Source organism: Natrix helvetica, assembly GCF_964273705.1.
Source record: "Natrix helvetica genome assembly, chromosome: 4".
In the NCBI taxonomy this organism is placed as follows: domain Eukaryota; kingdom Metazoa; phylum Chordata; class Lepidosauria; order Squamata; family Natricidae; genus Natrix; species Natrix helvetica.
The window spans coordinates 127,637,421-127,662,619 of record NC_138550.1 but is presented as its reverse complement, the minus strand read 5'-3'; the positions used below and the strand labels follow the sequence as shown (position 1 = coordinate 127,662,619).

General features: G+C 34.6%; 1 protein-coding gene across 1 annotated transcript in view; it reads left to right on the top strand.

The window, feature by feature from the left end:
- Positions 1–25,199, top strand: part of ST18 (ST18 C2H2C-type zinc finger transcription factor) — a 243,741-nt gene that overhangs the window by 109,746 nt on the left and 108,796 nt on the right. The gene's annotated exons all lie outside the window — the stretch shown is intronic.

Sequence of the window (25,199 nt, the reverse complement as noted above, 5' to 3'; positions counted from 1 at the left end):
CCTTCATAGCTGTGGGCCATAGTAGAATATTGGTTCTACTGGAAAGCTGATAGCATAAAGAGGCAGGTGTCAGTAATTGTGAAGGCCAAGCTTGACTGAGAAATAGCAATAGACTTATATACCACTTTACAGCCCTCTCTAAGCAGTTTGCAGTATTGCCCCCAAATGCCTATAAAGGAAAACAGGAGGGAGAAAAGCTTGGCATAGGAAGCCACTTTGCAAATAAAAGACTCGGCCTTGCCCTCACCAACATCATTTGGAAGACAAAGAACAGAGAAGGTTGATATATTTGCTGAGATCACACTGCTACACAGCTACTTGAGCGATGGCATGACAAGCATCTCAACTAGCTATCTGGCCCTTCGACAAGAGACTATATTCAATTTGAACTGCTAGTTACTTACCAGAGTGACTAGTTACTATGAAAGAAAAGTCAAGATGTCAATCATTTGGTGATGGAGTTAAATCCAACTTAATGGCATTCAATAAACCAGTTATTTACAGAAATGGTATCCATAGAAGGAATGTACAGATTCTGCCTGGGTATTCTCGAAGTAGAGCACTATGGTCTCTATAGTAGAGTAAGGATAGAAAGCTTGTGGCCTTCCACTCATGAACATCTCCCAACAGCGTTGGTCACAATGGCCTTTAAAATTGAGATTATACATACATTCTTTAACCATTTTAAAAGTTTAGCATAATGGGAAGTCCTATTCATATGGCAAGGGCCATAAGGTAATCAAGGTTAGCCCAGGCTATTAGGCCAGGTCCCTTCCACCCTCCAGCAAACACAATATCATATTTCATTCGTAGATGTGCAAGTCCTTGCAGTCCCTATTGACAGCTTCTTCCCATCTTTGCAGCATATAAACAAAATCCTGTGCTACCTGCTAGTAGCAGTCTAATCTACAGTCATGAGAGCAGATGGTAGCCTACAAATATTACATGAATTGTAAATAATATACAGTAAATAAGTAGCTAGGAATGATCGACAGTCAGGTGAATCAGAATACTTACAACTGTAAAGTAAAAAAGTTAGTTTATCTGGGCTGCACATTCAGAATTTTCTGCACTCCTTTTCTTTCTTCTAATGGTCATCTGGACTTTTGCAACCCTAAATTTAACAATCCTAGTCCAGCACAAATTAATAGAATAGTTATAATAGTCACTGGTCTACATATTGTCTTTCTGAAATAACTGAGATGTGATAGAAGCAAATTGCAGCATCTTTTTTTCTTCAAAAAAAAAATGCAATCCATTCCAGAATATGTTCTGATCATTTAAAGATTTTGTAATTGTAAAGTTTGTAACAAATTGTAAAATTCTAAATAAAAACAGAATTAGAATACTCTAAATATGTTCAGCAGCACCTCACTGATAGTAATTATAATAGCATTACATGAAACCAAAACATGATGATGATGATGATGATGATGATGATGATGATGATGATGATGATGATGATGATGATGATGAACAACCTGTAACAGTGATCCCCATTGTCATCGGGGCACTTGGTACCATGTCCAAGAATATTATAAAACACATCAATAAATTGCAGCTTCCTGCAATAACACCAGCGGAACTGCAAAAACTATTCTACTCGGAACATCATATATTTTAAGAAGATACTTGGTTGATACCTAGGACACTGGCAACAAACCATATCAACTATTAGCACCAGTCAATGGTATTTGTGACACATTTTTAAATGTTCAGTTGACTGAGTTTTATGTTTAATTAATTAATTATTAATAATAATAGGAATATGTAATTTTGGTTTATGACCCCAAAGCTTTAAAACATTCAATAGTGAATTAGCCATACAGAAAAAACAAACAGGATATGGAATAATAATGCCTAAATGGCATGTGATCACAATCATTTCTTCAAGAACATATTGTGTTACAATATCTGTAGCAGCCTCTTTGAACCTGCACTCTTCATATGTGATGGGATTTCAACTCTTGGAAGTCCTCAAATCCCCAGCCAGTTTTTGCTTTGCTATCATATCATGAAGATTGCTACTGAGATAGCAACACTATTATCTTCTATCTAGGGCTAAAAAGAATAAACATCAATTGTCTTGCAATGGATTTGATGTTTTTCATTTGATTTACATGGTACCCTTTCTCCAGGAGTTTAAGGAATTATAAATAGCACTATTTTAACTTCTTTCATTTAAACCGTAATCCCATGGGGTAGTGTTGAAATAAGATAGCTTCCAGGTCTGGATGTGGATTTGAACCTTGGGCTCATTGGATTTTAGTCCAAACTCCAAGGGTTAAACTACATGCTCGCCAAACCTGAGGGACATTGATACTTTCATAACAAGGCTGATGTATTTAATTCTCTGCAAACTACTTTTGTAATAACTACATAGTGAATTGCCAATGCAAGGTCACATGGTTGGGAGGCTCTTTTGTTTCAAATTTAAATCCATCAAGCACCAGTAATGAAGTACTACTTTTCACTTATTATCCATTTGGTTGACCTAAAGTCTCTGATTATATATAGCCATAAGAATTAAATATACTTTAAAGATGTTGAGTAGAGGTAGGGAAAGATATGCAGCAGGATTCTTTCCCAAACAGTGTTCCTTATTTTGTTGTGCCAAATAATCTTCAATAAAGTAGAAATAAAGGTAAACATAAATCCATACTTGTCCATGTCTAATAGATCAATGGCTCCCAGTGACTGCATGGACATATCTATGCAATTTTCTTAGCAGCCAGAATTATCTGTGGATTTGTGTCAAAATCTGTAAGACTGCAGGTGTGATGTTGCAATCAAAGCATCATCCTTTTTTTGTGTTTGGCACCACACCCTCCATCTTGCAGATTTTGACTCCCATTGCAGGCATCCATGTTGGCAAACTGTACAGAAGTTGTTTCTAACAGCCCAGCAATGTCTATTGTCCTGATAGTTCCTGGTGACCTGTGGTTCATATTTAAACACTGAATGCTGAGTATATACCAATCACAGCTTTGGAGGCAAAAACAACCTGATAGGATAATTCCACCATTCCTAAGTATCATATAGATAGTGTTCATGATAGTCATGGCAAAAATAGGTTCTCTCTCTCTCTCTCTCTCTCTCTCTCTCTCTCTCTCTCTCTCTCTCTCTCTCTCTCTCTCTCTCTCTCTCTCTCTCTCTCTCTCTCTCTCTCTCTCTCTGTCTCCCTCCCTTTCTCCATCTTCCCCCTCTCCCCCTCCCCCTTCTCTCTTTCTCCCCTCCCTCTCTCTCTCCCTCTGTGAGTGTGTGTATATATACAAGTGTGTATATACACACATAAACATATGCACACATAGATATATAGATATATAGATATATAGATATATAGATATATAGATATATAGATATATAGATATATAGATATATAGATATATAGATATATAGATATATAGATATATAGGTATATAGGTATATAGGTATATAGGTATATAGGTATATAGATATAAATATTCCTTTCCCCTTTTCTTCTTTGACTAAAATACTGGCAAGCAGTTAGGCTAGTTATGGCTGATATAAGCAGGGAACCTATAGTCCTCCAAAGGGATGGTTTTTAAAAACTGCATAAAATACCTGGGATGTCATATGGCAGTTATCAAGTGATGACATGCAGATGTCAACTCTACTTTTAATTAGACTGCAGCCTGAGATTTGGAGCTTTCCTAAAATGTTTACATGCAGCTTGCAGACTTTATCAGCACACAATTTCCTCTGAGAGCTTTTGATCTAGATTTCTTTCTCATGGGCAAGCAGCAGTGCCATTCTGATTGTTTGTGCTGTACTCTGGCCAGCCCACTAACACCCAAGACACCAATAAGAGAGTGCATGTTAAAGTGCTCTGTGAGATAGATATAAACAGCTTAGGAGCAGTCTGCGGTGAACAGTAGCCCAGACCAATTTGACTTCTCTAATTGTAACTCAACTGCTGCAAATATATAGCCAGAGCACAAGGTGTGGCATTTCTCTATCAACATATTCAGGGGAGGAATTTTGAAGGCTCCTTCATTAATGGAAATATTTACATATAATAAATTAACAAGCTGTAGAAACTGATCCTATGCTAACCTTCTTCTGATTACCTTGTTAAACGCATCACTTGTTTTCATGAGAGAACGTTCAAATATGTGAATATATATAATATGACGACTGGATCGTGAACAAATTATATGATGTACAGGTAAATATTGTAATAAACTGAAAATTTATTGCAGTCTAAACTTTTAAATGTTCAACTACAGATAGGCCATTCCGCCAGTTTCATTGGATATACTGTAATAATGACAATACATACAATAGTCAGGTAGAACTTTTGCTAGGCAGTATAGACAATAATTAAATACATGGATTACTTGTATAATGAGATAGAAGTTAGATTGAATGTTAGTTGTGTTACTTATGTTACTTTTTAAAACAAATGGTTCAGAAAGTCACAGTACATAAACATATCTTATTTTTAAAATATTAATTAATCTAAAATAGCCACTTGGAAATCAGAGTGCTTTTTGAGGAGTGTATAGCTAAAATGACAAGAGAGAGAAATTCCACCTGCTGCTAAAGAAACTTCCCAAAGCCCTTTCTTAACAACTTAACTGTTAATATTGGTTCATGTGTCTCTCATAAGAAGCTATACAATTTGAAATGGCTGAACCTCCAATCTGTTTGAAATCAACCTCCTGATGTTCAGTGACGTAAAGGGGCTATAGTTCCTCGATAGTTTCCCAAGCTCTTTTTGCAACATCTCTACTTCTCTCAGAAATCCAGCACATTGTGCAGTCAATCTGCACAGCTACACCCTCCCCAGTGCAGTTTCCTAAGTAGATCTCAGCTGTGCTGCCTTAACTCTCAGTCCCTTAGGAAGCAAGAGGCAGCAGATGGGGTTAGGGCAGAGGGTGACGCTTCTGACAGCAAACGGCCTGGTTCTTGAGTTGAAGCTGTGAGCGTCAGGAAGCACCTCGTCCCTTGAGGACTAGCCATTGAAGAAAGTTAAAAATGAGTCTTTTGAGAAATGTTATTAAAAGTAGTAAAATTCACAATTGTGCAGATGATGTGCTGGCGTATGGTTATTCGGATGCTAATGAGTTTGACATTAGGGAACTCCAAGGGTTTACAGCTACTCCCTCATGTGATTTAGAGCTTTATTGGCAATCTTTGGGAAAATAAGTGGAAACTCTATTGCTAATAAATATAGAACCTGATGGAGCATTAGAGAATAAGGAAGTTGTGTGTGTGTGTGTGTGTGTGTGTGTGTGTGTGTGTTGGGGGAAGAGTGCTAAATTTGAGGATGTTGAAAGAGTTCCTTTCAGTAATCTTTTGTTTTAGAATAATGTATTACAAACAAAAGGACTGAGGCAGGTGCAAAGTGCCTCTTGTAAGAAACTAGATTACTAAATTAAAATCTTATCAGGGTACACAACCTACTTTTCTAGTAGTGTGTCTATTATAAGATTAACATGCTTTTAGTTATTAGGATCATTTATTTCCTGTCATCCATAATGCCATTTTCTTTCTTTGTTGTAATACTTACCTCAATCTGTCTGACACAACCAAATTTGGAAAAGAATCTTAACTCATGCCTCTGTCTATTGCCTCTACTTATTATAGATATAAATATTACAAACGGTATTTTCAGCTTCAACAGGAGATACTCAAAAATTATAGACACTAAAATAATATGCATCAAAAGTAATCTTATACCATGAAGAAATTGGTGGTACCTTAATTCCAGACATGCCCTAGGATAGATCTCCAAAGTGATAGTATTGGTAGGAAAGTTAGTAATGTCCACCAATTGTGGAAATTCTAGCTGCTCATTAGAGCCCTGAATGTCACTCAGCTTCAAAAATACCCTTTCCAGAAAAAGAAGGAGCTAAAATGGGATATGGCTAGAAAAAGGAATTTAAATCCCTTCTTTTCCTTCTTCTTCAGTTTGTTTTTAAAACAAAAGTTTAAAGAAACAAATCATCAGATTTATAATTAGATATCTTGACAAAAGATAACTTTGTTCATCGTTAATTCCAAAATACCATTGATCTGAATATTCTTTCTAAACGCTGTGATAAAATGTTTTTTTATTGCAGTCTAGGAAATTCAAAGGCATTCTTTCAATGAAACATACAAAATGTAGTTTAAACATCTAAAATATTTTGAAAATAAAGGTGAATGAATACAATCTATCACAAACTTTTCTTGTACAATAGAAATGTTCTAATGTTCTCACTGAAATTATGAGAATAGCTTCATGCACTGGGATTCAGTGATATCCTTATCCAACCAAGATCACCTACAAAATATTTAAAGAGAAGGGGACTGTGCTTGAAGATTTATATTATAAAACTGCAATGTCAAGAAATCAATCAATAAGTGCAATTTTTCAGATAATGGGAATTCCAGTAATTTCTGAACAAGCAACTTTTGCTCTGTTTAATCATTAGATAGTTACAACAGTTTGAAGTCAAGGAGGAAAACATGCTTTGGAGCTCTCTAAATCAGTTTCTTTACTATAACTGTCCTTGATTGGATTGCATATAGATACTAATCTAATCCTATGAATCAACTTAAACTGTAGTGACCAAAATACTGATGTATGAGAGAAGTAGATAGGTTGACTGGCAAGTAGGCAAACAGGCAGGCAATATGTCTCTTATTTCTGGGCATTGAGGCCATCTAACTGGCCCTGATCTTCAAACTATAACAATGTTTCTCAACTTTGGCACCTTGAAGATGTATAGCTTCAACTTCCAGAATTTCTCAGCAAGCTTAGGGAAATTTGTATCAGACCTCTTCAAATTGTAAAAGTTGAGAAACAGTGAACTATAAAGTTCCCCATTTTTTCATGTATTTCCTTCATGTTGAAGCTGCAACTGTGTAACATTCTAGACTATGGACTGCTCAAGATTAAGTAGCATTCAGGACTATAAACACGTTCCTTAGTAAATTGTCAAGACACCTTAAAGGATATTAATGAGTCAAGGTTCTAAAATTCATTTTTAACTGTCCAGTTTGCCTTGTAGAAAAATATATGCAGACAGGGATGTTGCAATCCAGTATATACTTTGTGCGGTATAATGTTTTAGATATTTTTTTACTGTGAGTTTTTAAAAATGGTATTGATTTCTAAGTGGAATTATGCGTAAGGCATCTTGTATGCCAGAACTGGTGTTAATAGTAATACTCTACTCTTTTCGGACCTTTGACCTGGTAGAACAATATTTAAAAATTACTTACACACACACACACACACACACACTCTTTTACTTGTGTATGTGTGTGTGTGTGCATGTATGTGTGTGCATTACAAATCAATCCACTGAAAATGAACGTCTCTTTACTGAAAACTATGAACTGTAATCTATCACTTTGGTCCAGTCTTTTCAACCACCCAATTCTATGCAGGCAGCCACACTAGTCAAGAACAAATTTTGTTCCTAACTCAGGTTTTAACTCATGTCATGTAATATTTATTCATTCAATGACCAGCAACATAAAACAGCCCAGAAGGAATGAAAGATAATAAGTAGAATCAGAATCAAAATAAGGCAAAGGAGCACAAATATATATTGACTAGTGTTAAGTAAATAAAATGCAGAGTATATCCCTATTAACACATCCCTATTAAAACACTATTGTATTTGTTCATCTACATATTAATAAAGCCTACCTACATACAGTATTAAGACCGTACAACAAATATATATTCACCAAAAATTATTAAAGTGCAACTGAACAAAATATTAGTGAAAATAAGAGTCATTACTTCTTTATTCGGTTTTGCCTTATTTTCATTGTAGTAGCACAAACATTTGGCTACTGTATGAGTAATGCCAGGATTTAAGTCCTGGAGAATTCATGTAACAATTATATGGTCTACCTAGGAATCACTCTGTTATGGGGAGAATCAGAGGTGATATTCTGCCAGTTTGCTCTGGTTTGGATGAACTGGTAGTAGTGGCAGTGGGGGGGGGGTTTTCCGCCCACCTGCCCAGACATCATCATGGGTGCTCTGTGTATGAGCAGAAGGTTCTGTGCTTGCGCAGAAGCCTCACATGCGAGAGCCCCAGTTCCGAACCAGTAGCGAAGTTTTCATGCCTGGGGAGGATGTATTTTGATCTAATAGCCCTATAGTATTTATAGCGTAATAAAGCATGTGTGATGTTTTCAACTTCCTTATTTCCACATGTACATATTCATTCTGCTGTGAGGATTTTATTATATCAGCCTTGCTTAAATCTACCTCTGAAAATTCTATTTGAACTTAGGGATGGTTAGATCTCTCAGATATCTTGCTGATTGCCATATACCCCATCTTATCCCATTTCTATTATGTAGAAGTATCCTATTGGCTTCTAACTGGAACTCCATAGCTCTTATTCTATTGAAAACCAATTGTTTGGATTGATCATAGCCTAATGAGATTAAAAACAGTGGAGAAAGTCCATACAATGCCAGCTTATGTTTCCAGGGAGAGTAGAAGTTACTTATCAGAACTATGGAAGGAAGACCAGCTGGAAAAAATTGAATGTTCCGCCAGAAGGTTGTCATCCTCTCCCAGGCCCTATCATGAATTTGAGGCATTCCCAGGTTTTAACTCAAATTTGTATGTAGGTCAGAACTTGTATTTAAAAACAGACTGTCTATAGCAGACATTGTTGTCCTTCTTCAAGCTGACGAACTATTGAATGGTCTCAGGAACTTCTAAAAACTGTTGGGAAAAGGCTGCATATTAAAAGTGTATGGCTTCAGCAGTTCCTGAAAGCACTGAGTGGTTCAGCAGTTTGTCAGCTTAAGAAAGGACAACACCATCTGCATTTTTAGAAATAGGCAGCCAGTTCATATCTAAGGTTTATTCTTAAATCAGATATTCATAGCCCAGGGTCTTTCAGTAAAAAAAAAAACAGTGACTGACCCAAACTCACTTAGATGCCATCAGTGACCAAGGGAATACTACACCTTGGTTCTTGCTGCTTCCAGGCTAGCACCTTAGCCAGCATTATATATACCTTTTTTTCTTATATTTTACACTTTGCTTAAATTATAAACAGATATCAGGGTAAGAATTAAACCCTTGCAGTTCTTTCAGCTGGAGAAAACCATTAGCAAACCCATTGTGTTTCCTACATTTATATCATATAATTATTGACTTATAAGTGTCCCATATCTAAAGCTATTCAATATTACAATAACAATGATGAAATTTCTACAGTACTTTCCAAGTATATTAGAAATGTATTGATCCTCGAAGAGTGGTTGGAATATGTTTTTGAAATAAAGCTTTAGAATAGATGTACAACTCTGTTTTTTCCCCCATTATATTTTTCCACAATGTTTATACTGTCCTTTTGTCTGAGAAAGCATAGTAGATATATTATTCTCATATATTTATATTCACACAAATAATAACAAATCATGTAATACTGCAATGCAAATTCTACTCTTTGTTTTACTTGTATCATGACCAGTGGTGGTATTCAGCCGGTTCGGACTGGTTTGGGTGAACTGGTAGTGAAGACCTGCCCACCGCCCACCCACCCTCGCACTATGCTGTCCTATTTAGCCACATTTTCTAAGCTGGGTGCATGTGTGCAATCCCCGTGCATGAGCAAAGCATATGCATGGAATTAAAAATATAAGGGGTGTAACCTGCATATGACATAAAATCACATGATTTGGAAAAGCTTTACTTGATATGGATGCCCATGTTTCTTTACTGAAGATAACTTTTTATGATATGGCACATGATATGGCCTGAAAACACACAAAGTCTCCCTGATTTGAATCTTCTCATCTTTAGTTCACATTGCTGATATTGTACTTAAGTAAAACTACAAATTACATAGTTAAATAAAGATCTGTGTAATTCATCTCCAAACGAAGTTGTCTATTTATTATATTTATTGACATACATACATGGAATTACAATGTAATTCATAATATAGATTGGGTACAGTTTCCTTTGAATTTTCAAATGATAACACCAAATGATAAACGTATGTAAATATATATTCTCTTTGGATTAGCAAAATCCAAAGTTTCATTTTTTCCCCTCCATCTCAAGTACAAAATCCAAATGTTAGATGTATTACTTTATTTGGTTAGGGCAGTGAATTTAGCCATCAGTGTTAGTTCCATCAGTTCTTTTACCCATTCATCCATTGTGGAAATTAGAATATCTTTCCATTTTTGTGCATGAAGCATTCTGCAGGGTCCAATCTGGGTTGGTTACCAGGACCAGAGGTTTTGTCTTCTGAGCTTTCGGACTCATACTGGAGCCCATCTTCAGGGAACTTCTCTCTAGCCATAAAGCATTCTTGCTGCTGTCAATATGTATAGCAACAAGGTTCCAGATTTCTTCCCCCCGCCACCCCCAAATTCTTTGTTCATTAAACTTAAAAGAAAAGTCTCTACCTTAATTATATATTCATTTTTTAAAAATCTTCTGCAGTAAAATATAATTTTTATTGTATTTCTTTACTTATCAGAACTCCATCAAAATGGTGAAAAGTTCCTTCTTTGCATTTACATTTCTAACATACATTTGAAATCACTTTGCATATCTATGACAATTTTGGGGGGTGTTTAATACCAACTATGCATCACTTTATAAACAATTTCTTTTAGATAATAGTTTAATGTAAGCTTTCAACCCTTCGTCCACATGTTTTCCCATTGTTCAAGCATTATATTATACTCCAAATTCTTTGGCCATTGAATCATGCAATGCTTCACATAGTCATTGTCCAAATTCAATTTCAGTAACAATTTGTAAACCTTGCATTCTTTCTTACAGAGATTGAATTTTGGGATTATCTGTTAAGTCAGACAAGACATTTTGGTCCAAGAGACGGATTTGGTCATTTGGAATTTGCACATAATTTTACTCCGAAGCAAACAAAGGTGGGATAACATTTTTGGTGTTTAGTTTTGAGTGGAAAGTATGTTATCTCATTTGTCAAACTTGTTTCATTTGGACATTTTGTTTGGATTTTAAAACTTTTGATTTATTCAGACAATATAATTAGTTAATTCCCAAAGCATCTTTTAAATAAGGGAATGGTGCTTCTATTTTTTTTTCACTTTCAGATGAGGCAAGCAGCAATGATATTTTCACATACACATGTATGCCTTCGTATTAAAAATAAATATTGTGCAAAACATTCATTACATACTTCCATCACAGTACATTGGAGCTTTTATTCTTTCAAACTAAAAGTTCTTTTATACTATTTATACTCTGCCATTGTATTAACAATCACTTTTCTTTCTTTTTAAATTTTGTAGTTGCAATGAATTATCCAGAAAACTGATATCCTTGTACAATAAAACCCCTTATTTTTTCTTACAAAAAATATTTTTTTCTAAAGAGCATAAGATTTGTGCATATTTATTCTGAAGATATAAAGTTAGTACCTGCCCCCACCCCACCCCCATTTCATAAAGCTGTGACTTTACCCTCTGATGCCTTGGTAAAGCAGACTAATAGAAATCCTTGGCACACATGAGTTACCTAAGGGAATAATAGAACTATTTGCTGTAATCGTTTGGCAAAAGGACATAAACATATGGCTTTGGTTTATATTCAGTCCTGCCAGTTGTGCAAAGTTGCGTGGACGAGGTATACAACAGCAGTGACAACTCCAAAATCAGAACGGAGAATCAAAATAAATCATCCTCATTAAAGAGTCATCCAAGCTTGTCTCTGGTATAACATGTATTCCACTGTTAATCCAGTTTTGAATTTTAGATTCCTTTTCGAAAATAGACATGCTATTTTACCATGCTATCATAGAAAGGATTACATGGTGCATAGTCTCAAATTAAAACTCTTTCTGATTTAGGTTTAGCTTTTAAACTTGTCTATTCTAGCTTTGAAGAACAGGAATATTGGTACAGTAGTCAGATTCATATCATTTATTTTTCATTTTGAGGGTGCAACAGCATTAATGATCATATGGATAATACTGTGTGCAAAAGCAGCTTTCAAAATCCTGAAAGCTACAAAGCATCAGAGAAAATACTCTAATTACAGCGTTGATGCTGTTGATGTATAGCTGATTTAAAAAAGAAAACAAATACAGATAATATTCCAAAGTAACATTCCAAACTGACTTTTTATTTTCTTTCATTATTAATAAGTATCTGCTAATATCTCATAATGTGATATTGTTCTTCCTTAACCTCAAAATTATTATTATCCACATTTTAATTCTGTAACATGTATATGTGTGTAAAATATGAAATTTAATATTTATCCAATTGTAATTAGTTTAATTAGTTCAAGAGTTCTTATAAAATTTATTTAACTAGCTTTATTCTTTTCTGCTGGTTATAATTTTCTTTCAATCTACATTTTATAAAGCATAATGAAATTGACATCTTGCTTACCAAGAAAGCCAATAGTAATGGGCAAATTTATTCCCAACCTAGAAAACTCCTAGGAATTTGTTTTATACTAAGTTACAATGTTATAATCTCTATGTGGACATACATTTATTATTCTAACGTTAGGATTTTCTGCCGTAAACATAATCCTTGGCCTCTTCTGTAACCCGAAGAGTCATTTGAGATAGCAATCCATCAATTTGATTTTCTTCCTTTCCAAGTGTAAATGGACACCAGATTATCAACTTTCTTATAGTAAAGCAGCAGTATAGCTATAATATCAAGTGGAAATTTATAAAGGAAGAAGAAATAGAAATCAAGAGGGATTGTGATCAGATATTTATTATTTTGCTTATTATTTACTTTCATATTTTTATGTTACACGGAAGAATAGGTTGCATGGTTCCTAAATAATTCTTATCTGCTCCAATCAATCAAGTCATGTTATTCACCACACAAAAAATTGTTTGTATAATCTCAATCCCAGTCGGACACAAAACTTTAAAAAACAAATTGGAGCCCATATTTGAATGATGGTGAAACTAGAAACTGTATTAAATACAAGGTATTTAAGCACTGCAGTCACCCTATTCTAATCAGGATTTTACACAAAGTTGTTTTTTTGCCTTGGAGGAAAAATTACAGGTAACAGTTTTATTCCCAGATCAAGTTGCAGTTATGCTCAAAGATGATAGAGGGAAAGATTAAAATAATTGTGTTCAGGCAACACACACACACACACACACACACACACACACACACGGGTATGTCTTGTGTTTCAGATCTGGAGAAAAGGAACAGAATCAGCAACTATCTGCTTTATTTTACCGTTGTTCTGTTTTTCAAAAAGTAGTCTAATCACATAGGAAAATATTATGAAATATAGTTAAGCAACTATAGACTGCCTTTTCATTAAATGGAAGCTTACCTAATGGAAATGACCCCTACTTTTAACTTTATTTATTTCTCTAGAAATATTTTGGAAGACAAAGCATTCTGCTACAGGTAATACAGATAGTTAGGTTAGGGTATATTTCTCAGTGCTGTTATAATTTTGAATGGTGACTAAACAGGATAGCTGATAACTGAGGACCACCTGTAAGTATTTAAGGTCCTCTTACCACATCATTGAGCTGATCCAAATTTAGTAATATTTAGATTCGAGCTATCTCAGTCAAAGAAACATTTATCATAATTGTTCAACTCAATATGCTGATTTCAGAAGATCAAATGACTTAGTTTTCCCAATGATGGTTTCTGAATTGTCCCAGACGATTTATGAGAATGCCGCAGATCCTACCTAGAGAGAGAATAAACTGAAAAAAACTAATGATATGAGTTTCATCTCGTGTTGTTTCTGTTATTTGGTTCCAATTAAGCTATGTGTTTATATCAATTATTAAAATTATCAGAATTATCCAGCTTCAAAATGCTTATATGTAAACAGGATGCAATTTGGCCCAAATGCTGGTTAATAAAGGGTAAAAAGCCTTGGAAACCCAATACCATTTGTATATATTACTTCTAAACATGGCTTCTACTCTTTGGAACATCTTGCCCTCCTCCCCTAGGTGAGATTTGCCCCATTTCTCCTGACCTTCTGTAAGGCCTGAAGACCTGTCACTGCCATTTGGCTTGGGGTCCCAATGGGAGAGTATCATGCTGGAGGTGATTGATGGACCAATGGCAGACTCCATCTCCCCATTTGCTTACCTTGTTTCCTCCCTTCCCATATTTTACCATCATTTTAATCATAATATATATTTTGTTTTATTATGGGTTATTGTATTGTTTTTATTTATATTTTTGTATGTTTCTTGTGAACATATACACATATACATACACGCAGATAGACACACACCTGTACAGTTTTATTGCTTTTAACCTTGTAAGCCTTCCAAAGTTGTCCTAGGGCAAGATGGGCAGCAAACAAATTTAATAAACTAAAAACATAAACATATTGCAAATTTCACTTAAGGCCGTTTTATTCATGAAAATGCTTTAATGTTAGGGAATCGGGATCCATTCATTTTATCAATTGCAAGCAAGGGCTTCAAATTGCAAGGCTCATTTTAAGGTTCGGATCACAATCGTCATTTTCATTTTATAAAAGCAACCAATTTGATTTGGGAACATGATGGAGGGCAGGAGACAGTTCGAACTCCTTTGTTTTCAGGCATGGAGAACAAAATCATTCAGCTGATGCTTGCAACTTTTTTGTGAACGTCTAACATTTATAACAAGATGGGCAAAAGTTTGGAGGATCACTTTTGATGCATACAGTATATGTACTCCTATATGTACTTCTATAAAATGCTCCCTGCAAACAGAAAGCTAAACAAGAGCTCAATCAAATGTGCAGTTTACTTGGGTCTGTGTTTTGATTATGCAGATTAAAACTGGGAAATGTTTCAGGTTTAAAAGTTGGACAATTAAATTGAGTGGTACCAAAATCATGTATACTTAATTCTGTTAAGTTAAACTTAGTTCAGTATTGAAGTATTGAAGTTTAAAATAGATATGTCAAAAGTTATTTGTACACAAAACCATGAGTGTTTTTGTTCGTTCATATACTCACTCATATATACATAGTGATACACTTACTGTCTAATATGAAAATATTGGTTACTTTGCAGAATTTATGAGGGGTTTGCTTTGCTATATACTTTTTTCCTTAATTGCATATGATCTCATTGCATTTTACTCCAAAATATTAAAAAATGTTGCTCCCAGAAACTAAGGGCAAAGCATAATATTTTCATTTTAAGATCACATAAAACATTGCCTGTCACTAGTGAATATAAAAGCTCTTTGAAGGCATTATTAAAATGAAAATCATTAGTCAAATGAACTATAATGCTCTATTGTGTGAACACGTACTTAAAGGAACTCTTGATTAAATCACATATTTTATGTCTGTGGGTGAAATATGCATCCCAATAAGTGTACTTAAGATGGCAGCTTTTAGTAGGATATTGGGAATTACAATGTAAACTCCACATAAAAGTAATATATAAGCAATAGTGCTTCTTATCTTTTAAGCCTAACAAAATTTCTTCCTCCCACTTCCTTTACTTTTCAAATTTCAAGTCTGTTATTTTTAATGATGTCAAAGAAACTTTTTAAAATCATGCCATTACATTAAAAATAAGAAATGCTTATCTGTTTTTTAACTTATGGTTAGAATGAAATAGTTCAGCTTATTTCACTGTGCTTCCCCCCCCCCTACAATTCTTAAAATGAAGTTCAAAAGAATGCAGATTCAAACTATTACATATTGAACGAAGTTTGGTCAAATAGAGGAAGGAACTAGTTGGAACTTTTACTTCTTTGTGATACGTTATTGTTTCATTTGGATGATCCCCAACCCTCTTAGCTTTTTGTAAGAGATCAAAAACCTGGATGTTCCTTCAGGCATTTGGGTTGGGTTAGGTGAGTTTATGCTGGCTTATTTTATCTTTTTATGAAATGGGATCATTGTTGTGTTACTAAATTGTTTCCAACTTTTCTATGCCATTCAGAGTTACTTTTGTGCAATGGGTAACCACATGCATTCTCTCTGTGTCTGGGTGTGGGTGAAGTAAGCAAGCTTTTAGTAGATTATTACGTATATGTACCAAAGAGGCATGAGAAAACAAAAGGATGGAACTGCATGGCCATAACTCTTCAGCCTTCTTATCACCAAGCTGTTTCTTTTCAAACTGCAGATGTTTGATGTTCTGTTAGAGTCAATTAATCAAACACTATACACATGGAAAATTAAAGACCAAGAATAAGAATAAGCTGCAATGTCAGTAAAAATCTATACTACTGGTACAGTAGAGAAAGGATATATGTTCTCTATGATCGGATGAATTGAAAACATACAGAAGGAGTCTTGTTGATCTGATGGTATAAAGCAATTGAGACAGGGCTTTGAAAAAGGTATGAAAGAACTATCAGAGTGATTTACAAAAAAGATTACACAGACTTAAAGCAAGAATAAGAAAGAAACTCAATTCTGCTTTAAATAAGGTGGGACAAAGAGAAATTTGGAGAGTCTTTTGTGAGTTTGCTTTAATACCCTATAACATGATAGTCAAACTCCTGATCCATGGGCTGGATATTTTACATGCTGGCCACACCCATGAAGGGGAAAAAGTCCAGATACATCACGTGACACCATCGTGATGACACGAGTTTGACACTTGCCCTACAACAATCAAATAGCATGCTGGAATATCTTCAGGGTCTGTGTATGTGTACCTGCATTTGTGTGCCTTAGAGTCAGTTTTTAACTTCTGGCAACTGTCTGGACTAGACTGAAGTTTTCTTGACAAGATTTTTCAGAAGTGGTTTGACTTTGCTTCCTTCTTAGGACTAAGAGAGGGAGACTAAGGCAGGACTAGAACTTACTGTTTCTAGCCTGCTACCTACACCAATTTGGCTCTATTCAGGCTCTGTTTGACCTATCTCAAACTGCTGACAAATATAAATTTGAGCATACATATAACATGCAATGGAGAGCATGTTATATATCTTATAAAATAATTCCACTGGAATCAAACGAGCTTATCAATTGATTATATGGCTGATATATTTGATGTGACCAATCATACTTACATTCCATCTTATACAGGTGACTTGGATAATGTACAGAAATAAAACTCAAGGCTACAATGTAAAATAAATGACATGCAAGAGTAAATAATAATAACCCCACTGATCCCCCCCCCAAAAGACAGAAAAGTAAATAAAAAGAAAGAAAAGAAAATGCATCAATACTAACTTAACCTCTTGATCCAGACATCTAGGGAAACAGTTAGGTCTTCAGTGCCTTGCAAAAGGCTAACAAGGCTGGGAAAAACTGAATTTCCAGGTATATGCACAGGGTAGATGTAATTGCTGTTTCATTTGTCCAATCTATAAATGTTATTATTTGTTTTACAATTATAGAACATTATTTTAGGAATGTTTATTTCAGTTCATTATGCTCAGAAACTTAAAATATGTACAAGCTATTTAAGGAAACATCAAACATTTTGACTTTAGTAGTGTCAATGCTTCTAGAGTTCAGAAAAATAATCATATCAGGTTGACTGATTTCTTAATTAATTGTTCTCCAGATTTGTTGTGACTTCCTCAACTTCCAATAATCACACTGACTAGTGTTGTTGTTGTTCAGATTTGTATGATACCCCATTTAACATTATCTCTGAGTGGCTTTACAATAAAAGACAATGCATGAAAAACAATAGGAAAGCCTGATGCAAAAACAGCAGTATAATGAAGACACTACATTTCATAGTGGGCACCAGGTTGGAAAAATTGAACTAGGTAGCTGTTCAGCGCCCAAGTAGAATTAAGAAAGGATATAGTAATATTTATCTTTTAGTGTTCAGCAATTGAAAGTAAATGTGATCTGCTGGATTATGGTGATATTCTGCTGCTTCTTATTTGTTGTTGCTGCATACTGAAAAATGTGGTATGTTTCAAAGGAGAAAGGATGCTATATTATTTTTTTTTTAATGTAGTATTGCCTGAGTTAATAAAAGGCTGCCCGGGTACCATGCCCCAAAGTAGGAGGTCTGCAAAATGTGATTTAAAAAAAACAAGATGGTGGGCTGTGATAATGTGAATGAAGCTCCACCTGTTTTTTATGTGCATCAGATAAATGAGTTGGGACTTTGATTGTACCATTTCAGCCTCCATTTTGACATATATATTTTTACCACAACATGAGTATACTCTTTATTCAATTACTTTAGTTAAATAGCCAGTTGATTTATTTCAATTTTTCTTATTAAGAAAGGGCTACTTAATATTTAGCAATGTGTCATAAAACAAGGCTCTACCAAAGAGTTCAAGTAGACTTTTGAAGAGAATGGCAGTAATTGCTCAACTTTGCATCACAACTCTTTAAAATATGCCATTGAATGAATGGAAAACCGCGCTGCATTGGGACATAGTAAATAACTCCAGCTTTTTGAGGATGGATGTTGGGGGAAGGGGAGGGTGATTTGAGTTTTCTGTGGACTACTTTATATGCGGCAGACACCCTCAGCCCATGATGATGGGTTTACAGTGCTATGTTCATCATACTAAATAGGCCTAGCCAGATTAATCTTAATCTGTTTAAACATCTGTCATAAATTCAAATGATTTTCCTAAAGAAAGAAAATCAATAGAAAAAAAATCACCTATATTGATTTGGCTAGTGTTTTGCAGCCACTGTGTGGTATTTAAATATTCATGACCAAATAAAAACTCAAATAAATGCTGCTTAAAAAGAGCCAGAATTCCCTGCACTTTTTTTTGTTTCACAATTAAAAAAAGAATTGCAGTGATTGGTGTAGCGTTTATTATGAAATGATGAGGATGGAATTCTAACTGCTTTTAAAAATAATAATAGTTTTAGCTTCTAAGAGGGGCTGTTAATTTTTTCAGCAGAGTTGCAGGTGAAATACAGCACATTGGATAAATAGTCTGTATTGGTTTAACTGCACATAATATATAGTGTGATCTGGAGTTGTTTGTCTCAATAGACTATAGTAATCAAAAGTAATGAACCTATTATGTGCAGGACCTTGGAGAGCATGGAATGGCAGTAAAAGTGTGGCACATAAAAGGTTTATTAAAGGAAATTAAAGTCCATCATTGCCACACCTGCTCCCCTATTATAAGTCTATGGCAGGTCAGTGCCTTCAATCACGACTCAGCATCAGAGAACAGAGCCACATTTCCCATTACTATTGCAATCACACTGCAAGCTACCCCATCTAAGGTTTGAATGGCAGCAAGCAACAGAGAAGTTTTCTTTCTGATCAAACACTTTATTTTTAATTATCTACATGGATAGCCATTTTCTATGGAGCATTTTCTATTATCCTCCATTATCCTTCATTGCCAACACCCACACCCACACACAGACTCCCCCACACACAAACACATTTCTAATTTCAGATTATGCAAGACCAAAACCAAAGAAACAGACTTATTCAAGTATTTGCATAACGTTTACAAAAATCGGTTCAACTGTTTGACTGCTTGTTTATTCCTATAAAGAGCTATTTAGGTCATATATCATGCACCATATGTTACATATCTCATATAGCCTTCTGTAATATTAGCTGTGGTGGGGAACAGAGACACTCAAATTCTTGTTACATTTTGAAGTTGGTTGCATTTATAGTCATAATACTGAAAAAGACTGATTTGTGTGAATATATGCGAATTAAAAAGTTCCTTGAATTCTCTAATATTTGATTGCAGTAAATATGCAATCTTAAAAAAATTGCTGGGAATGGAAATGCAGATTAAGTAATACAAATATGCAAGATTAATGGATAAATTCTATTCACATCATTTATTAACTCAGCAGAAGTTACCTCCTTTCTAAATTAAATGGACTGAACTTGCTATAGAGAATTAACTGTTTTGGATCATATAATGCTTTGATTCCCTCTCAAATCCTACTGTATTGACTTCATCATGACAGTATATATGTGCATGTGTCTGTATGCTCCTGGGAAGGATAATGAAGAATTTATAAGACCAACCAGATGAGCCAAAGCATAAAAGTCATTCTAACTAAAGCAAGGTGGCACCAATATTGGGCAACAGTGACATAGAACATGATGGGAGTGGATTATCATTTTAGTGCTAATGGCAAAGGTATAATTTTATGTGCAGGAGAAAGCAAGGGTAAATCACTTTTGTACTTTACCAAGAAAACCATGTAGATATACATATAAAATGATTGATACAATACAATAGTAGAGTTGGAAGGGACCTTGGAGGTCTTCTAGTCCAACCCCCTGCCTAGGCAGGAAACCCTATACCGTTCCAGACAAATGGCTATCCAACATCTTCTTAAAGACTTCCAGTGTTGGGGCATTCACAACTTCTGGAGGCAAGCTGTTCCACTGATTAATTGTTCTAACTGTCAGGAAGTTTCTCCTCAGTTCTAAGTTGCTTCTCTCCTTGATTAGTTTCCACCCATTGCTTCTTGTTCTGTCCACAAGTGCCTTGGAGAATAGCTTGACTCCCTCTTCTTTGTAGCAACCCCTGAGATATTGGAACACTGCTATCATGTCTCCCCTAGTCCTTCTTTCTCTTAAGCTAGACATACCTAGTTCCTGCAACCGTTCTTCATATGATAATATACTGGTAGATAATGAGCCTTCAACATACTTTCAAGGAATCATTGAGAATCATTTGACATATTATATTGGTGTTTATGACATAGCTAGATTAGTCTTCAGGCTATATAATGGCTGTTACCATAACAAGACAAGAAAAGCCAAAACTGAAAAGACAGAGAATTAGAATGGGAACATGAAATACAAAGAACATAAACATAGGTCAGCTCAGTACTTCGTACTTTGAAAGATAAAATGCATTGACTATACTTTGACAACTTCATCAGATAACTGAACTGAGTGGAAGTGGTCTCTTTCAGTCAGAAAAGTTTTTAACATTTAGGACACATGAAAGAAGGAATGGCATTGCTTTTATAGTCAGGAAGTATGAGTAAGGACAGTTCTTGACTACAATGCAAACAATGATCAAATATCGATTGCAACAGCAAATATATAATAAGGAACTGATTGTGGAACAGATCACAGATTGCTCATGTGCAACTTCCTAGTCAAGCTGAAAAGGCTTGAAAGAAGAAAGCCAATTAGTTTTCATGATAGGATCTTGAGATATATTCACAATTTTCAAGATGGGCCGCAGGAATGGCTTTGATGTCCTGAATTTCATTGATAGGGAACCAGAGGAAGTGTGGAGTTTGTGAAGAATGCATGTGAAAAGAAATTGCCAAAGAGCAAGCAACCAAACTCTGAAGCTACATGGCCATAAAATGTGCACCAGTGTAATTCAATTGCTGCTAGAAACACCCTTCATTTGTGTTAACCATGCCAAGCTATGCAATGTGCTTATGAAAATGGGAATCCCACAACATCTCATTGTCCTCATGCAAATTATCTGAAGCTCTAGTAATATGAGTCAAGGAGTACACATAAAATGAGACTATGATTAAATGCAAAGACCAAACTAATAATAAGTAAAGTAACCAACATTTGAAATAACAATGAACATATTAAATGATGGATACCTTCTACTTTTAAAAATCTAATAAAAGAACTGGAAGTCGAGAAATGTACCACAAACTAAGTGTTAGTACAATAGCAATGAATGTATTGGAAAAGAAGCTGCAAATGCCAATTAAATCAGAATTATGCAAGTACTGGTTTTCTCTGCTCTATGAATGTGAAAGTCAGACTCTGAAAAGAAATAGAAAGACAATCAATGATTTTGAACTTTGATATTGGAAAACATTCCTGAGATACCATATCATGAATGGAAAAAGAAGCAAAATAAAGAATCATGAAACAAATGAAATCCAGAGTTACCACTTGAGAGACAATTCATGATGCTCAAATTATCATGTTTTGGACACATTATGCAAAGATTTATGCAAAGACTTGATAAGTCTATAATTCTGAAAAAGGTGAAAGGAAAAAAAAGGATGACCAGCAGCAAAGTGGATGGACTCAGAGTGTCGAGGAGTGCATTATTGGAAAAATAGGAATGGGATTTTATATCATAAAGACATAAAATCCATCTATATCCCTAAGAGTTGATACCAACTTTATGGCATATAATTGTTCTTTTGTTATGGAGATAAAATAAAGTAGGGTACTCGTGTAAACCAACTTGAGCTTCAAATTAAATAATACACAAAATAGTAAATCCAAACCAGATAATGTATATGATTTGAGCAGGTTTGAGCATCAGATTGTTATTGCTATTAATCAGTCCTTTTAACAGAGATCAATTAGTACATAAAGCACAATAACTCAAAATCAGAATTATTTCAATCTGCAATTGTTTTACCATCCAATAGTCAAGTTTCTTAGTTATGCTTAACTGCAATCATTATAGGCTACAATTCATAATAATAAACTAAATGCATAGTTTTGGAGCACAAACATTTCCTAGCTTTTTAATTACAGATGGGTGAAGAAAATAAATGTCAGACAGTTTCCCCCAGCCTTTAATTTGTGTTGAATTGAAGACTATAATCCCAACACATCTGGAGACACCAGCCTTCTCTTAAAATTTAGAATTTTTTATAACAAATAATATACAATACATAATTGTTGTATAATATCTTTGTTGCAAAATATATTTCGGTGTTTCAGGTTAATCCACAGAGTGTACAGAGGTTTCTGTGGTTCATGGCAGAGTGTGGCCCCAGTCCTGAGGTCTTGGTAGGCTGGATGAGATCAGAAAATTCAGAAGGCTTCCTGCATCTTTATTGTGCTCTACTCTGTATAAAAATATTCTTAGCAAACTAAAAAAAATGTTTATTTCTAAATGTAACAAATCATGAAAATTGTGCAGAATTTTATTTTTATCAAAGGAGCAATGAACAGGGTAGCTGCCCTTAAAAAAAGTCATATGAATAAATCCGTTGCATATGTGCCTAATTTACTAATTTCAAAATCTATACTACCAGATCTTAATTCAATAAGCAAACATTTCATCATCTCAAAAATGTGGTTCCTTTGTATTTTTCAGAATTTAATTAGCTCTTTTGCTCAAAACCTCCAATTACTTTTTTGTCCCTTCTTCTTGTTCAGATCCAGGATGAAAGCCCTCACATTTCCTTCCTCTGTTTAAGTGGAAAACACACAATCATACACACAATTTAAGAACAGCTGCTCCTCCTGCTTTCATTGTCAGTCTGAAATTTTGTTTATCACCAATAATGATGGAGGAATTTTTTTCCTCCCATTTCTAACTGGATAGTGGATTTCTTCATACTGTAAATAAAAGCTAATGTTTTTACTTTACAGAAAAATGTTAAGAGTTTTCAAATATAATAAAATGGCATGACATATAATTGACAGAATGTTTTTATTCATAACTTCCTGGGTAACTGTAGGGAGGCAATAGGATCAAAATCAGCCCTGCTTGGTTGTGGTTTCTATATCAGTCTATCCAAAGAAATTTATATCAAATAATATACTCTGAATTATATAGTTTGAATATATTTGTTTCAGTTGAAGCTATGATTGTTTGAAACTATACTGATGAGATGTCACCAGAAGCCGGACCAATTTTCATGGCATAATTCTACAAGAATACACTGCTTTATTAAAATTCTGTGAATTAATCATAGACCACAAAGTTATGATGAATTTAATGATCATATCCCAATTGTGTGAGACATACCTCCAGTGCCAAGATATGTTCCAAATCCACAACATACCACCAGAATAGTTACAATAGTGATTGTCACAATAGACTTAGCATCTCCCACAAAACAAATCTAAAATCTATGAGATATAAGGGTGGTGGTCTAGGGCTTAGGTTTAAATCTTTGTCAATGAAGAACACTGGATAATTAGGAATCAATCAGGATCTTGTTTATTTTGCAGAGTTGTTATTGTGGGAATAATCAAAAGGAACCAGAAATTCATACATTAACTTGAAATCCCAGAGGAAAAAAGCAGAACACAAATCTAAACAATGTAAATAATAAAATAGTCTTGAAAAAGAAGAACGTGAAAGATATTTTTTTAAAAAAAAAACTATGTGTATTACATTGTGGCTTAGGATATTTTTTCACATTTCTTTCTTTAAAAGGTTTATTTAAAATACTTGCTTATTTTCTGTCAGTTCTGGGTTTCTAGAGGGTGTACAGCATGGCTGGGTTGCTGCCGGCATTATTGCGGGTTCGGCATGCACATTTGCATTTAAAAAGATCTGTGCATGCACAAAATGTTAGAAAAGGAACAAAAAATACATTTCTTCAATGAAAATTGTTCTGTGCATGTGAAGAACCAAAAATCAAGATGGCGGCCGCCGGAGGAGAACCGGTTCAGGGGCGTGGCATGCATGAGTCCAGCAACCCAGGCTGCCAAATTACTACTGGTTTAGTTGAACTAGTAGGAAATCACCTCTGGTGTACAGAAATATGAAAATAATTTAATTACAATGTGAGAAATATCACAAATATAACAACATAAAATAATTAATGTGTTATCTAGTAGTATGGACATAGATTTTCATATACAGTGTTAAATTTATAAACATTTCAGCATGTTTCCAAATTGTACCAACATACAGTACATGTTTCTAGGGATATAATGTACCTGATTCTGGTTGCTGAATCTCATAAGACCATTTTCTTAATGGGTACCAAGAACCTATCCAATAATTCACAGTACTGCTAAGAAAATAGCTTGTTATCCTTTTCTCTTCTCCTATAACTTTAAACTTAAACTATTCTCCTATAATTTTAAACAAAATTGATATGAGTGTCAATTTAGGGCAGACAAAAAATTGCCTTTTCCAAACAAAAGAAATGTATGAAATTTGTTGCCATACAATTCATCCCTCCATAAATTTAAAAGGACATTAGACAAATTCATGTAGTGACACATCTCTTGGTAATAATGATTATGATAGATTAATGAAACTTCAATATTTGCATGCAGTTTGTTACTGTATGCCACTTCCTGGAAGGCACCAATAAACAGAAGCCTTCATGCCCTGCTTGAATCTTGATGGAAACATTTATTGGGGAGGGAAAAAACGTTCTAGGCTATGTTCTAGGCTAGAGGGAGTTGTCATCTGAGTACATACACAAAATTTCTTGATTGCAATTAGAATGTAAATCCTTAAATTACTAGTCATTTGTAGCTCATTGGCAGTTGTGTTGAGAGCATATTAAAGAAATACTATTCTGAACTGTCACTGAAAGTCATTCATGGATGACTTTTTAACTAAGTTACAACAGATTAATAAATCCTTCA